Raw genomic sequence first — 16415 nt, forward strand, 5'->3', positions numbered from 1 at the left:
GGAAATATGCTGGTTTGTCATTGGGCTTTGCGACTGTGAGATGTTTACTACAGGCATCTGGAGACTACATAGAGACTGGATTGTTTTTCACTTCCAAAATGTTCCTGGCTAGTTGCACACTGTTCTCTAAGGTTGGGGGGCTGCCCTAGAGAGGTATTCTCCAAAGTCTCAGCACATTGAATAAATGGAAGAACAAATGTATTCCTAGATAATGCTGAAGGCAAGAAAGTCCTGTTCCTTAGATTCTTATTTTTCCCCATACTGCGTTACTGAAGGCAGTGGTTTCATGGGTACTTGTGACTACGAAGTTCCTCATTGCATTTCTCACTGTGGATTATTCCTTGCTGTTTTTATTACCATCATGGTCACCTAATAATCCCCAGTTTACAATTGGCTCATTCATCCCCCTCCTCTCCCCTGTAACTATTCCCCAGGTCGTTGCTGCAAATGAGAACGTGTTCTCAGTCAACTTACCTGGTAAAATAACGGTAAAATAAAAAAAATTAAAAATTTAAAAAATAGTTTTTGTTTAACAAACACACACACGCACACACACACTGACAGACAATGTCATTTCTGAGGGGAATGTTTCGTCCTATTTTCTACTTTGCATGCCTACTCCTTTCGTGATGGCGCCGACAGAGATGGTTGCCTCGCTTCTCGTTCTTAGGAATCTATGCAGTATTTAGTTTTTTTAATGTATTCTTTCTGGATCATTGCTACTCTAACTTCGGCGACGCATACAAAGCCCTCCCTTGTCCTCCTTTCGGCAAATCTGACCACATCTCAATTTTGTTGCTCCCAGTCTATAGACGGAAACAAAAACAGGAAACGCCTGTGCTCAGGTCTGTTCAACGCTGGTCCGACCATTCTGATTCCACGCTTAAAGATTGCTTCAATCAAGTGGACTGGGATATGTTCCGGATAGCCTCAGACAACAACATTGATGTAAACGCTGATTCGGTGAGCGAGTTTATTAGCAAGTGCATCGGTGATGTTGTACCTACGGTGACTATTAAAACCTTCCCCATCCAGAAACCGTGGATTGATGGCAGCATTCGCGCAAAACTGAAAGCGCGAACCACTGCTTTTAATCACGGCAAGGCGACCGGAAACATGACCGAATACAAACAGTGTAACTATTCCCTCCGCAAGGTAATCAAACAAGCTAAGCGTCAGTATAGAGACAAAATAGAGTCACAATTCAATGGCTCAGACACGAGACGTATGTGGCAGAGTCTACAGTCAATCACGGATTACAAAAAGAAAACCAGCCCCGTCTTGTCTTGCTCCCAGACAAACTAAAACAACTTATTTGCTCGCTTTGAGGACAATACAGTGCCACTGACACGGCCCGCTACCAAAACCTGCAGGCTCTCCTTCACCGCAGCCAACGTGAGAAAAACATTTAAATGTGTTAATCCTCACAAGGCTGCCGGCCCAGACGCCATCCCTAGCCGTGTCCTCAGAGCATGCGCAAACCAGCTGGCTGGTGTGTTTACGGACATATTCAATCAATCCCTATCCCAGTCTGCTGTTCCCACATGCTTCAAGAGGGTCACCATTGTTCCTGTTCCCAAGAAAGCTAAGGTAACTGAGCTAAACGACTATCGCCCCGTAGCACTCACTTCCGTCATCATGAAGTGCTTTGAGAGACTAATCAAGGATCATATCATCTCCACCCTAGACCCACTCCAATTTGCTTACCGCCCCAATAGGTCCACAGACGACGCAATCGCAATCACACTGCACACTGCCCTAACCCATCTGGACAAGAGGAATACCTATGTAAGAATGCTGTTCATCGATTACAGCTCAGCATTTAACACCATAGGGCGTGCATGGCCTCCAAACTCGTCATTAAGCGTGAGACCCTGGGTCTCGACCCCGTCCTGTGCAACTGGGTCCTGGACTTTCTGACGGGCCGCCCCCAGGTGGTGAGGGTAGGAAACAACATCCGATCCTCAACACAAGGGTGCGTTCTCAGCCCTCTCCTGTACTCCCTGTTCACCCATGACTGCGTGGCCATGCACGCCTCCAACTCAATCATCATCAGTTTGCAGACGACACTACAGTGGTAGGCTTCATTACCAACAACGACGAGACGGCCTACAGGGGGGCCCTCGGAGTGTGGTGTCAGGAAAATAACCTCACACTCAACGTCAACAAAGGAGATGATTGTGGACTTAAGTAAACAGCAGAGGGAGCACCCCCCTATCCACATCGACGGGACAGTAGTGGAGAAGGTGGAAAATTAAAGGTTCCTCGGCGTACACATCACGGGCAAACTGAAATGGTCCACCCACACAGATAGCGTGGTGAAGAAGAAACCTCGTCAACCTCAGGAGGCTGAAGAAATGTGGCTTGTCACCAAAAACACACAAACTTTTACAGATGTACAATCGAGAGCATCCTGTCGGGCTGTATCGCCGCATGGTACGGCAACTGCTCCGCCCACAACCGTAAGGCTCTCCAGAGGGTGGTGAGGTCTGCACAACGCATCACCAGGGGCAAACTATCTACCCTCCAGGACACCTACACCGCCTGATGTCACAGGAAGGCCAAAAAATAATCAAGAACAACAACCACCCGAGCCACTGCCTGTTCACCCCGCTATCATCCAGAAGGCAAGGTCAGTACAGGTGCATCAAAGCTGGGACCGAGAGACTGAAAAACAGCTTCTATCTCAAGGCCATCAGATGGCTGTTATCTCAAGGCCATCAGATGGCCATCACTAACATTGAGTGACTGCTGCCAACATACTGACTCAAATATCTAGCCACTTTAATAATACAAAATTGGATGTAATAAATGTATCACTAGTCACTTTAAACAATGCCAATGTATATAATGTTTACATAACCTACATTACTCATCTCATGTATATACTGTACTCTATACCATTTACTGCATCTTGCCTATGCCGTTCGGCCATCGCTCATCCATATATTTATATGTACATATTCTTATTAATTCCTTTACACTTGTAAGGTAGTTGTTGTGAAATTGTTAGATTACTTGTTATATAATACTGCACAGTCAAAACTAGAAGCACAATGTCACGCCCTGACCATAGAGAGCCTTGTTATTCTCTATTTTGGTTAGGTCGGGGTGTGACTAGGAGGTGTGTTCCTATCTAGGTTATTATTTCTATGTTGGCCTGGTTTGATTCCCAATCAGAGGCAGCTGTTTAACGTTGTCTCTGATTGGGGATCATATTTAGGCAGCCATTTCCCCACTGGTTTTTGTAGGATCTTGTTTCTGTGCAGTTGCCTGTGAGCACTGCTTGAGCGTCACGTATCGTTTATTCTTCTTTGTTGTTTTATGTGAGTTTCATTTGATTAAACATGTGGAACTCTACGTACGCTGCGCCTTGGTCTATTAATTCATTAGACGATCGTGACACACGAGCCTTTCGCTACACTCGCATTAACTGCTACTCAGCACTCTATTGTCCCTCTAATCATTCTGACATCAATGCAAATCGAAATCACTTAATGAGCTCATGTTTGTGACCAATACGATTTGATTTAATCATGATCATCTTTCAATGAGATGAAAACGACAGAACCCCCCTCAACAAACTTCCTCTTTTTACCAGAGCGAGAAAAACAGATTGTGACCATTAATAGCTAGAATATAATTGTCTCATCATGTCCAAAACTGGAGAAAAACTAGCTTTGTACAAGTGAACTTTCAGGCCCTTGGTAAGTGTCAGTATATTTATTTTTATTTAAGTAGGCAAGTCCGTTAAGAACAAATTCTTATTTACAATGACAGCCTACCCGGGCCAATTGTGCGCCGCCCTATAGGACTCCCAATCACGGCCAGATGTGATGCAGCCTGGATTCAAACCAGGGACCGCAGTGACGCCTCTTGCACTGAGATGCAGTGTCTTAGACCGCTGCGACACTCGGGAGCCCACATTTACTGTGCCCAGCTGGGGTAAAAGAATATTAGTGCCACAGTTATAGATCTCAGATTCCTGGTATTATGTCTTCAATGGCTAAAGCCTTACTATTGGTATAGCCAAGGGTATACTGTAAGTGACATTTCCCTGTGCTCTATGTATGGATTCTGAATAGATGTCTGTGTACAGATTGGCAGGTTAGATTGATAGACTTTGAAAGGGTATGGTGCAGAGGTTCATAGACCGATGTCTGGTGATATTGAAAAGGTGGTCTCGACAGGTTTATAAGAAAATGGTACAGCAATCTTGGGATGTGAGTTAGAGGGTATTCTACAATGGGTGGTTCAAAGCAAGCATTGTGATAGGTTGAGACACCTGTTTAGCATGTGATCCAAAAAGGGGGAACTTGTTTTCTTTTCCATCTGAGAAATCCCTGAGCATCCACTGTCCCATCAGCACAGCCAGCCAATTCATTAATTTCATCTCCACTGTAAAAATTATCTAGACTGTATTTCCCCTTGCTTTTAGCCAAACAGGGGTGTATACAAACGTTGCTGTCTGTCTATCGACACAATCACGAATCAGCATCATTTTTATGGATATATACAAGGAAATGTCAATAGAAAAACAGGTCAAACAACATGAAATGCAGCTAGTTTGTTGTCTTACCGGGTTCAGTTTGAAGTGATTGTGCTAGCTGTGTAGTTTGCTAGCTCCTTTGAACAGCGTCCTGACGAGAAAGCACATTTTCTATGCCAGGCGAAAATCGTGCATCGTAAGGTCATTGTTATGGAATCATCAAAAACATCTTAAACAAAAGCATTCGCTGCTAGTTTGCTGTTATTCTAGCTGCACCTGCCTGTGGTAGCCGTAGTTGGCTAGCTAACAAGCAAGGAATAAGAGTGTTGCCAGCCAGCATGGCAACGGAATATTTAGAACGAACGACTAACCGATAGAATGATGGCTAGCAACAATAGATGTGTCAGGATGAAATAGTAGCCTGTGAATACATTTATCAAAATATTTTTATTTTTATTTAGATGGCAACCACTTGTAGAAAAGCAATTGTACACTTGAGTTTGTGGAAAACAACTTTTTTAGCACAGCCTCTCGTGTACAATTACTTTATTGGAGTTAGATGGACAGGATAGTTTCAGGACAACTCAAGATAGTTTAGCATTGACTATGATTTATCAACCTTAGCCTTGGAGTTTCTGTATCTCGACTCTCAAGCTTTTAAGATCCGACTCCCCTTATTCATTACAGCAGTGATTCTTGGTAGTCTTAAACTAATCTACTTTGAAGCAAAAGTATACCCCTCACACACATGGTTATGGGATTTAAAAAAGAAGACACCTGTACCTTGTCTGATATAGAGGTGAAATGTATTACATTTTGAGTTTTCATCCCAATATATCACAGAAGCATGAAATATAACAAATCTGTTTGACATAGAACACCAGATGTTCTTTTTCTTTTTTATAATCTTTATTAATTATGAGAAATATTAATAACGTTCCACCCATGAGGCCCAAGAGAGCGTTTTTGGTCATTGACTGCAGGAAGGGGCTACTAACAAGGTCTTTCCCCCTAGAATTTCTGATAGCATTTTCCACGTCCGGTATCAGAAAGGTATAAGGTCGATATCAGATATGTTTGATGGTGACACATTGCAATAGTTTCAGCAAATCCCCCCAAAATTGCTATACTGTACAGACAATTATTTGGGTATCTGCAAGTAAGTCATTTTATTGAATCCAAGATGATGTTCCCTCCACAGAACCCAATACAAACCCAGTAAAATCAATGGGGAACCAGGCCAAGCCATTAAAAAAGCCATATAGCAACCTACTATATGTTGTGATATTTGCATTATTTGCTCTATAACCCATTCGTCCATATGCCACAGTGATATACAATAAGGCAGAGACAACAAAAAGACAAAAGTCACAGTGGCGGAATAAATTCACATTCACACTAAACTACACATATGTTCGTTTCATCACAAAACCAGAGAGCAACATTTGTCCGGTGAAGTCCACCAAGTAAATATTGCATATTGCATGACCCACAGCATGGTCAAGCAATTACATTTTTACAAATTAATTAAAAGTGAAAAGCTAAAATATTTTGAGTCAATAAGTATTCAACCCCTTTGTTTTGGCAAGCCTAAATTTATTTAACACAATCACATAATAAGTTGCATGGACTCACTCTGTTTGCAATAATAGTGTTTAAAAATATTTTTTAATGACTACCTCATCTCTGTACCCCACACATACAATTATCTGTGATGTCCCTCAGTCGTGCAGTGAATTTCAAACACAGATTTAAAAAAAAAAAAGGGAGATTCTCCATTGCCTCGCAAAGAAGGGCGCCTATTGGTAGATGTTTTCTTTTTAAAGACAGACATTGAATATCCCTTTGAGCATGGTGAAGTTATTAATTACACTTTAGATGATGTATCAATACACCCAGTCACTACAAAGATACAGGGGTCCTTCCTAACTGAGTTGCCAGAGAGGAAGGAAACCATTTCATTAGCCTCATGGGATTTCACCATGAGGCTAAAAGTTACTTTATAAAAGTTGCAGAGTTCAATGGCTGTGATAGGAGGAAACTGAAGATGGATCAAACACTGTAGTTACTCCACAATACTAACCTAATTGACAGAGTGAAAAAAGGAAGCCTGTACAGAATAATAATATTCCAAAACATGCATCCTGTTTGCAACATGACAATTAAGTAATACTGCAAAAAATGTAGCAAACCATTAACTTATTTATTTTTATTTTTTATTTTACCCCCTTTTCTCCCCAATTTCATGGTATCGAATTGTTTGTAATTACTATCTTGTCTCATCGCTACAACTCCCGTACGGGCTCGGGAGAGACGAAGGTCGAAAGCCATGCATCCTCCGAAACACAACCCAACCAAGCCACACTGCTTCTTAAGACAGCACGCCTCCGACCCGAAAGCCAGCCGAAACACCGTGCACCTGGCTACCTTGGTTAGCGCGCACTGCGCCCGGCCCTCCACAGGAGTCGCGATGAGACAAGGATATCCCTACCGGCCAAACCCTCCCTAACCCGGACGACGTTAGGCCAATTGTGCGTCGCCCCACAGACCTCCCGGCCGCGGCCGGCTGTGACAGAGCCCAGGCGCGAACCCAGAGTCTCTGGTGGCGCAGCTAGCGCTGCGATGCAGTGCCCTAGACCACTGCGCCACCCGGGAGGCCCCAACCATTAACTTTTTGTCCTGAATACAAAGTGTTATGTTTGGGGCAAATCCAATAAAATACATTACTGAGTACCACTCTCCATATTTTCAATCATAGTGGTGGCTGCATCCTGTTATGTGTGTGCTTGTAATCATTAAGGACTGGGGAGATTTTCAGGATAAAAAAGAAACAGAATGGCGCTAAGCACAGACAAAATCCTAGAGGAAAACCTAGTTCAGTCTGCTTTCCACCAGACACTGGGAGATGAATTCACCTTTCAGCAGGACAATAACCTAAAACACAAGGCCAAATATACACTGGAGTTGTTTACCAAGACATCATTGATGATCATGTTCCTGAGTGGCCTAGTTACAGTTTGACTTAAATTGGCTTGAAAATCTATGGCAAGACTTGAAAATGGCTTTCTAGCAATGATTAACAGCCAACTTGACAGAGCTTAAAGGATTTTTAAAAGAAGAATGTGCAAATATTGTACAATTCAGGTGTGCAAAGCTCTTAGAGACTTACCCAGAAAGACTCACAGCTGTTATTGCTGCCAAAGGTGCGTCTACAAATTATTGACGCAGGGGTGTGAAGACTTATGTAAATTATATATTTGTGTATTTCATTTTCAATAAATGTTCCAAATTTCTTAAAACATGCTTTCATGTTGTCATTATGGGGTATTGTGTGTAGATGGGTGAGAGAAAAAAAATGTATTAATCCATTTTGAATTCAGGCTATAACACAACAAAATGTGGAAAAAATCAAGGGGTATGAATAATTTCTGAAGGCACTTTATATATATAAAAGCTTTTAAGATACTTTTTGTCATGTGGTGTATGTGGAGACCTGCTCGTCTCACTCAAAAATAATGTCCATTAATATGGAGTTGGTCCCCCCTCTTTTGGGAAGGCTTTCCACTACATTAGTAAGGTCGGGTACTGATGTTGGGCGATTAGGCCTGGCTCGCAGTCGGCGTTCCAATTCATCCCAAAGGTGTTCGATGGAGTTGAGGTCAGGGCTCTGTGCAGGCCAATCAAATTCTTCCACACCGATCACGACAAACCATTTCTCTATGGACCTCACTTTGTGCATTGGGGCATTGTCATGCTGAAACAGGAAAGGGCCTTCCCCAAACTGTTGCCACAAAGTTGGAAGCACAGAAACGTCTAGAATGTCATTGTGTGATGTAGTTTTAAGATTTCCCTTCCCTGGAACTAAGGGGCCTAGATCGAACCATGAAAAACAGCCCCACACCATTATTCCTCCTCCACCAAACTTTACAGTTGGCACAATGCATTGGGGCAGGTAGCGTTCTCCTGGCATCCACCAAACCCAAATTCGTCCGTCGGACTGCCAGATGGTCAAGTCTGATTCATCACTCCAGAGAACGCGTTTCCACAGCTCCAGAGTCCAATGCTCCAGAGTCCAACGATGGCGAGATTTACACCACTCCAGCCAATGCTTAGCATTGCGTATGGTGATCTTAGGCTTGTGTGCGGCTGCTCAGCAATGGAAACTAATTTCATGAAGCTCCCATGGGCAGTTTGGAACTCGTGTTGCACCCGAGGACAGATTATTTTTACACGCTACGCGGTTCTGCACTCAGCGGTCCCATTCTATGAGCTTGTGTGGCCTACCATTTCGCGGCTGAGCCATTGTTGCTCCTAGACATTTCCACTTCACAATAACAGCACTTAGAATTGACCGGGGCAGCTCGGTCAATTCAGGGCAGAAATTTGATGAACTGACTTGTTGGAAAGGTGGCATCCTATGACAGTGCCACATTGAAAGTAACTGAGTTCTTCAGTAAGGCCATTCTACTGCCAACGTTTTCCTATGGAGATTGCATGGCTATGTGTTCGATTTTATACACCTGTTAGCAACGGGTGTGGCTGGAATAGCCGAATCCACTAATTTGAAGGGGTGACCACATACTTTTGTGTCTATAGTGTACTTCTCTCTAACACTTTTTATGGGTTCAAGCAGCGAAGCTGGTGAAACCCTATTGTATTTCTTCTCTGACATTAGTAGTAGTAGTAGTAGTATTATACCAATTCTGTCACTTTGGTGAAAGAATAATTAAATACCCATCAGATAATGAGACCTAGAAGGATGCTTTGGCCACACACTCTCATGAACTTGATATCTATTGACCAAGGTCTCTCAACACAATATTTTCAGACACGGATTAGTATTGTAACAAAAACTTGGGAAACACGTTGTTAACACTGTTAAGAGTCAACACATGCTAGCACATTCGGATCGACCACACAGTGGCGCTATAAGGGGCACATGTTTATCTCTCTTGATCTGTTTGTCTCCAAATTATGAAATTTGGCACACACGCTCAGGGATATGAGTATGGTTGATTTTAGACGCATGGTGGAAGGACAAAACCATTTATGCAAGCTCTTTGGCTCATAGAGGCCATATCGTTTGAGCTAGAGGCCTGGAACATGTGTTTAAAGACGTGGGTTCATAGATGATAAACATAAAGTGATGTGCCAATTGGTCCAGTGGGTCGGGAGAAGATGGCGTTTAAAGTAGTCAACATCATTGAAAATTGTCAAAAATACCTAATCGATCTGTTCTATGTTGAGTTCTGATATTAGGCTAGTGTGGTAAGGATAACAGAAGTAGCTCATCCTAAGGCAATGTGTCCAATATGTCCTGATGGTAGCTCAATGGGGCCAAAACTTGAACCCCATAGCTCGCAGCTATATTGTTTGATCCCATTTCCCGACTCTCCACAGGCTAGGGATAGTATAGTGAAGTATCAGCAGATAATTCTGACTTGTTACATTGGACAGCAGAAGTTAAGCAAAAGTTTTTTAGCGTGAAGATAAGAAACCTTTGCATTTTGATTGCATAGTTCTATCTGTTAAATTGACCATGTACGGTTCTGTGAAAGCTGCTTTGACATATGTTCCCTCTCTGCAGTTAACTCCACACCAGATGGCCTCAGTGCCCCACACAGCAAGAAAGCAAACACTAATTGGAGTTTAATCAAGACTGCAGTCCAGTCTAATTCAGTTCACAATCAAATCACTTTAGATTAGCTCTAAAGAGTGCAGCAGTCAGAGAAAAGCTGACTCAATGCGGTAAGTATATTGCACTTATTTTTTACTATAATTACCTTATTTGTTGGTGGATGTTCTTGATTGTACTTGTGTGGGAAGAATAGTTTAATTATGTGCATCATTAATCAGATAAAAATGTGTTCATGGAAGTGTCATTAACTGATGGCACTTTGCCTTAATGACCATAATGATCATCATTGATCATTTGCTGTGTAAATCTAATTCATACTGAAGAGTTTTAATGTCAACAAGTGTTTTTTATTTTTATTGTCATGTTATTTGCATCAGGTTTCATTTGGCACATAAAGAATAATTACTCTCTATGAGTGGCTGTATGGCACTCAACATGAATCATTGCATGTGTTGCTGAAGGTGTAGAGAAAGATGCAGAGATACAAAGGAATAGGGAAAGATATAGCAAGACTAAGAACGTGTGAGAGAGATGCTTGAGTGATTATGAGACAGAGGCTAGGGAGAAAAAGAGAAATGGACTGTCCAATTTACAAAAAGAGATGGAGAGAAAGAGAGAGAGAGAAAGTGTAGGAGCAAAATGGGGAGAGTTGCACAAGATGGAATTTCTCAGCCAGCGGACCAAGCTTGAACTCTTAGAAAAATAGGTGCCATCTAGAACTTAAAAGGGTTCTTCAACTGTCCCCCATGTGGGAACCCTTTGAATAACCCTTTTTGGTTCCAAGTAGAACCCTTTTTTATTCCAGGTAGAACCCTATTGGGTTGTATGCAGAACCCTTTCCCCAGAGGGTTCTACATGGAACCCAAAATATTTCTACCTGGAATCAAAAAAGATTCTACTTGGAACCAAAAAGAGTTCTCCTATGGGGACAGCCGAAGAACCCTTTTGGAACCCTTCTTTCTAAGAGTGTATAAGAGATGCTGTTTCATCTTAGGAGAAACACACACTCACGCAAACAAACACACATAAAGGCTTTGAAAATCTGTTCACCATTAGTGAGCATACAGTAGCATTATCTGCAGTCTCTGTACAGCACCTTCTCCTGTAGTGCGAAACCTGATCTTACAAGTCATAGATAAAACAAATGATTGAAGAAACACTAGTGAATTATGTAAGATGTCATCATCTCTGAAAGTGAGGGTGTGTGTGTTGATGTGATGTGAGGTCGCAACGATCCTCTGCTCTTCAATAATGCAACTCTCAGAGTTGAGCTTGGGCTTTGCTTAGTGGAGTGCTGAATACAGGATGGGAAACCCTGAGTAGACTACCTCCCCTTTGCCCCTCCCCTGTCCAGGAAATACAGTACTTAGTGCTGAGCGATTAGTGCTTTTCGAGGTCAATTCAGTTTGGGTTCGATTATAAAAAAAAGAATAACGGTTTTCGATAATGCATAGTGTATTTAAAGTTTTAAAAAATTATGTGGGTTGAATGTCCCACAGAATAAAACAATTAATAAGTCCCATGATGTAGTTACAGATCATCCCATTACAGATGATCACTTATTAACCATCATTTATTCACATTACTATATTTTAATAAAATATTTCAGTTATTGTGTATAGTACATTTGTTTTATTTGATGACTTTATTATTTAATTCCTAGTCACCATCTCATCTCTGTCGAGCTGCTGCCTCTGCTGTCTGACAAAATCACTATTGTGTAGTTCTTCAAAGCAAATAAGGCATACTTTTATGACTGGTTAATACCAACTATCAATCACTTAAATCATGTATTTTCAGGTAGAGATACCTCGCGAAGCAAAAGCTGCCCTATATAGCACCTCACGATCGTGCATTCTTCTCTCTTACATAGCAGTCGTAAAAGTAAGATGCGCAATGAATTCTGGTCATTGTAGTTCATTACTACCCACTACATCACACAGGTCAGGCTGGATCTGATTTATCTCTAGAGAAACTGTGCGATTTGCACATTGAGTTCATAGAAAAAAAAATGAAGAAAATGAAATTCAAATAATTGAACCAAATTTGGTCAATTAGTTGTTTAAAAATATGAAAAATACAGGGAATTTCAGTTAACCACTCAGCACTAACAGCACTAAATATTACATAATTTCCCCTGAAAATGACCTATAGCTGTTCCTCCAACTGGAGTGTGATGTTATCAAAGGGATGAAGCATAGGCCATGATCAGGCTGATCCAACTGTTTTTATTCAACACATTACATAAGCATATGATCATTTATTTTACATGGCTATGGTTGAGTTTGAAACTTGAAAAGGACATCAAATGCTGAAGTGGGAGTTACGTTTGAAAGGATCTTCCTCGCTGATGTTAAGTATAAACTCTCAGAGCGAATACTATAAGGAGCTCTTAATTATAGATACTTTATACCTCAAAGCTGCTCTCTGTGATTGAGACAGAGAGTGCTGTAGCTACATAATTTATCTCAGCCTAGATGTTTTCCTCATCTGTGTATATGGCAACAGTTAGGAGGAATCATGTGATATGGCTAGGAGGACCGCAGTATGCCGCTCACCCTTCTAGTCGCCCTGGTTTTACAGCGGATCATGGGATTAACATCTCGTCTTTAAGTGAGCTCTTAGCCCCTCTTCAATTTTTTTTAATGTATTGGTAACACTGGGGCTCCCAACTTGAAAAAGTGCGGATCACAACATACAATTCAGGAGCACCAGAAGATAGATTTGTTTAATTGACTGAGATATTGCATATTGGACCTATATGAATTCTAGCTACTTTTGAAGCACACGCTAGGTTACTACATTGTGTAAAATTACTACCTATTGAGAAGCATTACATTGAATATTCTACACTGCCTCTTTAAGAGCATCAAGTTAGGGTGTGGGGTGGGGGGGGGTGGGGATTTTCATTTTAGAAATTACACATATTTGTTTTTGAGAAAAACAACTAAGTTGGGTATTAAGATTAAGATCACTTTACTGATCAACTGCACACAAGGTCCAACTGAAATGTGACTTTTAAAACGCACACACCAGTAGTAATCCACTTTTTCGAGCTGAAAGACAATAGGCAGAGCTTACTGATGATGTTGCACAACGATTTAAGTCATCCTTTTAGTCAAATCTTTGCCAATGTGCCAATCTTTCCTATGATATGATATACAAATTGTTTTCAGCCTACGTTTCATATCAGGGCTTTATTTGAATGTTACTACCAACCAGCATGACATTGTTTATTAATCAGAAACAGTTGCAGAGTTGTTCTTCTTTGCGACAGAGATGAGCCAACCAGGCTTGTGTCCACTTGATCCGTGGAGCAAATCAAAATAGAAGATGCAAAACACCTACCCTTTTTTTTTACCAGAAAATTATCATAATCCATTGGATTTGTAATTTTTTTATTTTTAGCTAGTCTGTCTTAAAAATAGTGTATATTGCGTTATTATTTTATTTTTTTAGCTGGTTATGAGACCTACATAAGCGTGTAAAAACCCACAAAACCTACCACACAAGGCAAAACATTCCATTACACCACTTGTCAACAGTATGTTTATGTTAAATAATGTAACATTTTCTGAAATGGACCATATTCAATTATCATTGCAATTGCTTACATATTGATGTCAGACATGCACCTGCCCCAATGCTTTGTTGCTGATGACTGGGATGAATCCAGGAGCAGATTTCAGGAGCAGGACAAGGCACCCTCTTTTTGACTGATGACTGACATAAGGGCATGTACGTGATAGGTCTAACTGGCTTATATGACTCTGGTGGTCATAATTCTTCTTGACAACAACAAAGGATTTAAGAAACACACTTTCAAACGAAAGGAAACTTCTTGGCAGGGAAAAAACACATTTGACTACGTGGTTATGACCATGTCATAAAGTGTCATGTCATAAAGTGTTAGAAAGCTAGCTGTCAAGTAAAGTGTTACCACAAAGTCATTGTAGCCATTTCCCTTCCCCTGTGAGATGAGCAGGGGCTGGGGCTAATTTGGCTTCGCTGTACCGCAGCCAAAGCCTGCCAGCAGCCTACCTACCAAAGGTTGCACTGTGTCCATTACAATGTTTTTAAAAAACACATCACCTATCTTTCAAGTTATCCATCTTGTTCTTTCTAACTCTTTCTATGGTGGAATCGCAAGTTCAATTTATGGAAGATGCCAACACTTTGGGTCCTAAACCCTACCCCTCCGACAGACACACATACAAACAGTATACATATACAGCCACACTGGGTGCCAGAGGATGTTCTAAGTCCTCAACAATACTTAACCCTCGTGTTGTCTTAAGGGTAAAAAATGACCCGCCACAATGTTAAACAGCAGAGAAAACCCCCTAAATTATATTTTTTCAACTTGATATTTGATTACTTTTCCTAGAGTGACCCCAACATTAGAAAAAGTGAAACATCGCCTTTTTTCATATTTCCTTTGGCAAATCAGATCATGACTCCATGTTGCTCCTCCCTTCCTATAGGCAGAAACTCAAACAGGAAGTGTACGTGCTAAGGTCTATTCGACGCTGATCTGAAGAACTGGAATCCATGCTTCAAGATTGTTTTGATCACGCGGACTGGGATGTGTTCCGGGTAGCCCCTGAGAATAACATTGACGTTTACATGGACACAGTGACTGAGTTTATCAGGAAGTGTATAGGGATGTTGTTCCCACGGTGACTATTAAAACCTACTCAAACCAGAAACCATGGCAACATTCACGCAAAAATGAAAGCGGGAACCACTGCATTTAACCATGGTAAGGTGACTGAGAATATGGTTGAATACAAACAGTATAGTTATTCCCTCCATAAGGCAATCAAACAGGCAAAACGTCAGTACAGAGACAAAGTGGTCGCAATTCAACGGCTCAGACATGAGGCGTATTGTATGTGGCAGGGTATACAGACAATCACAGATTACAAAGGGAAAACCAACATCTTGCTCCCAGACAACCTAAACACCTTCTTCGTCCGCTTTGAGGATAACACAGTGCCACCGATGTGGCCCGCTCCCAAGTACTGTGGGCTCTCGTTCTCCGTGGCTGATGTGAGTAAGACGTTTAAGCGTGTTAACCCTTACAAGGCTGCCGGCCCAGACGGCATCCATTGCCACGTCCTCAGAGAATGCGCAGACAAGCTGGCTGGAGTGTTTACAAACATATTCAATCTCTCCCTATCCCAGTGTGCTGTCCCCACGTTTCAAGATGTCCACCATTGTTCCTGTACCCAAGAAAGCAAAGGTAACTGAACTAAATGACTATCGCCCCGTATCACTCACTTTTATCATCATGAAGTGATTTGAGAGGCTAGTTAAGGATCACATCACCTCTACCTTACCTGACACCCTAGAACCACTTCAATTTGCTTACCGCCCCAACAGATACACAGATGTTGCAATCGCCATCGCTCTGCACACTGTCCTATCACATCCGGACAAGAGGAATATCTACCTCAGAATGCTGTTCATTGACAATAGCTCAGCCTTCAACACCATAGTACCCTCCAAGCTCATCATTAAGCTTGGGGCCCTGGGTCTGAACTGGGTCCTTGACTTCCCGACAGGCCGCCCCCAGGTAGTGAAGGTAGAGAAAACACTTCCACTTCACTGATCATCAACAGAGGGGCCCCACAAGGGTGCATGCTCAGCCCCTTCCTGTACTCCCTGTTCACCCATGACTGCGTGGCCACGCACACCTTCAACTCAATCATCAAGTTTGCAGACGACACAACAGTAGTAGGCCTGATTACCAACAATGACGAGATAGCCTACAGGGAAGAGTGGTGCCATGAAAATAACCTCTCCCTCAACGTCAACAAAATGAAGGAGATGATCGTGGACAGCAAACAGCGGAGGGAGCACGCCCTTATGCACATCGATGGTATCGGAGTCGAGAAGATGGAAAGCTTCAAGTTCCTAGGCGTACACATCATTGACAATCTGACAGTGTGGTGAAGAAGGCGCAACAGAGAAATTCGGCCTGGCCCCTAAGACCCTCACAAACTTTTACAGATGCACAATTGAGAGCATCCTGTCAGGCTGTATCACCGCCTGGTAGGGCAACTGCACCACCCGCAACCCCAGGGCTCTCCAGAGGGTGGTACGCATCACCAGGGGCACACTGCCTGCCCTCCAGGACACCTACAGGAAGGCCAAAAAGATCATCAAGGAAATCAACCACCCAAGACAGTGCCTGTTAACCTCGTTATCATCCAGAAGGTGAGGTCAGTACAGGTGCATCAAAGCTGGGACCGAGACTGAAAAACAGCTTCTATCTCAAGGCCA

The 16415-nt window shown here is 42.2% G+C and overlaps 1 protein-coding gene across 11 annotated transcripts in view; it reads left to right on the forward strand.

The window, feature by feature from the left end:
• The window catches only part of LOC129817175 (otoferlin), a 127236-nt gene that overhangs the window by 17078 nt on the left and 93743 nt on the right, over window positions 1–16415 (forward strand). The window contains exon 1 of one of the 11 annotated variants that reach the window (XM_055872164.1): window positions 10144–10237. The exons of the other annotated variants lie outside the window; for them this stretch is intronic. The gene's annotated coding sequence lies outside the window, so the exon portion shown is untranslated. Of the gene's footprint in view, window positions 1–10143; window positions 10238–16415 lie in introns of those variants that run through there. 11 annotated transcript variants of the gene reach the window in all.

The sequence above is a fragment of the Salvelinus fontinalis genome, chromosome 20, assembly GCF_029448725.1.
Source record: "Salvelinus fontinalis isolate EN_2023a chromosome 20, ASM2944872v1, whole genome shotgun sequence".
Lineage (NCBI taxonomy): Eukaryota > Metazoa > Chordata > Actinopteri > Salmoniformes > Salmonidae > Salvelinus > Salvelinus fontinalis.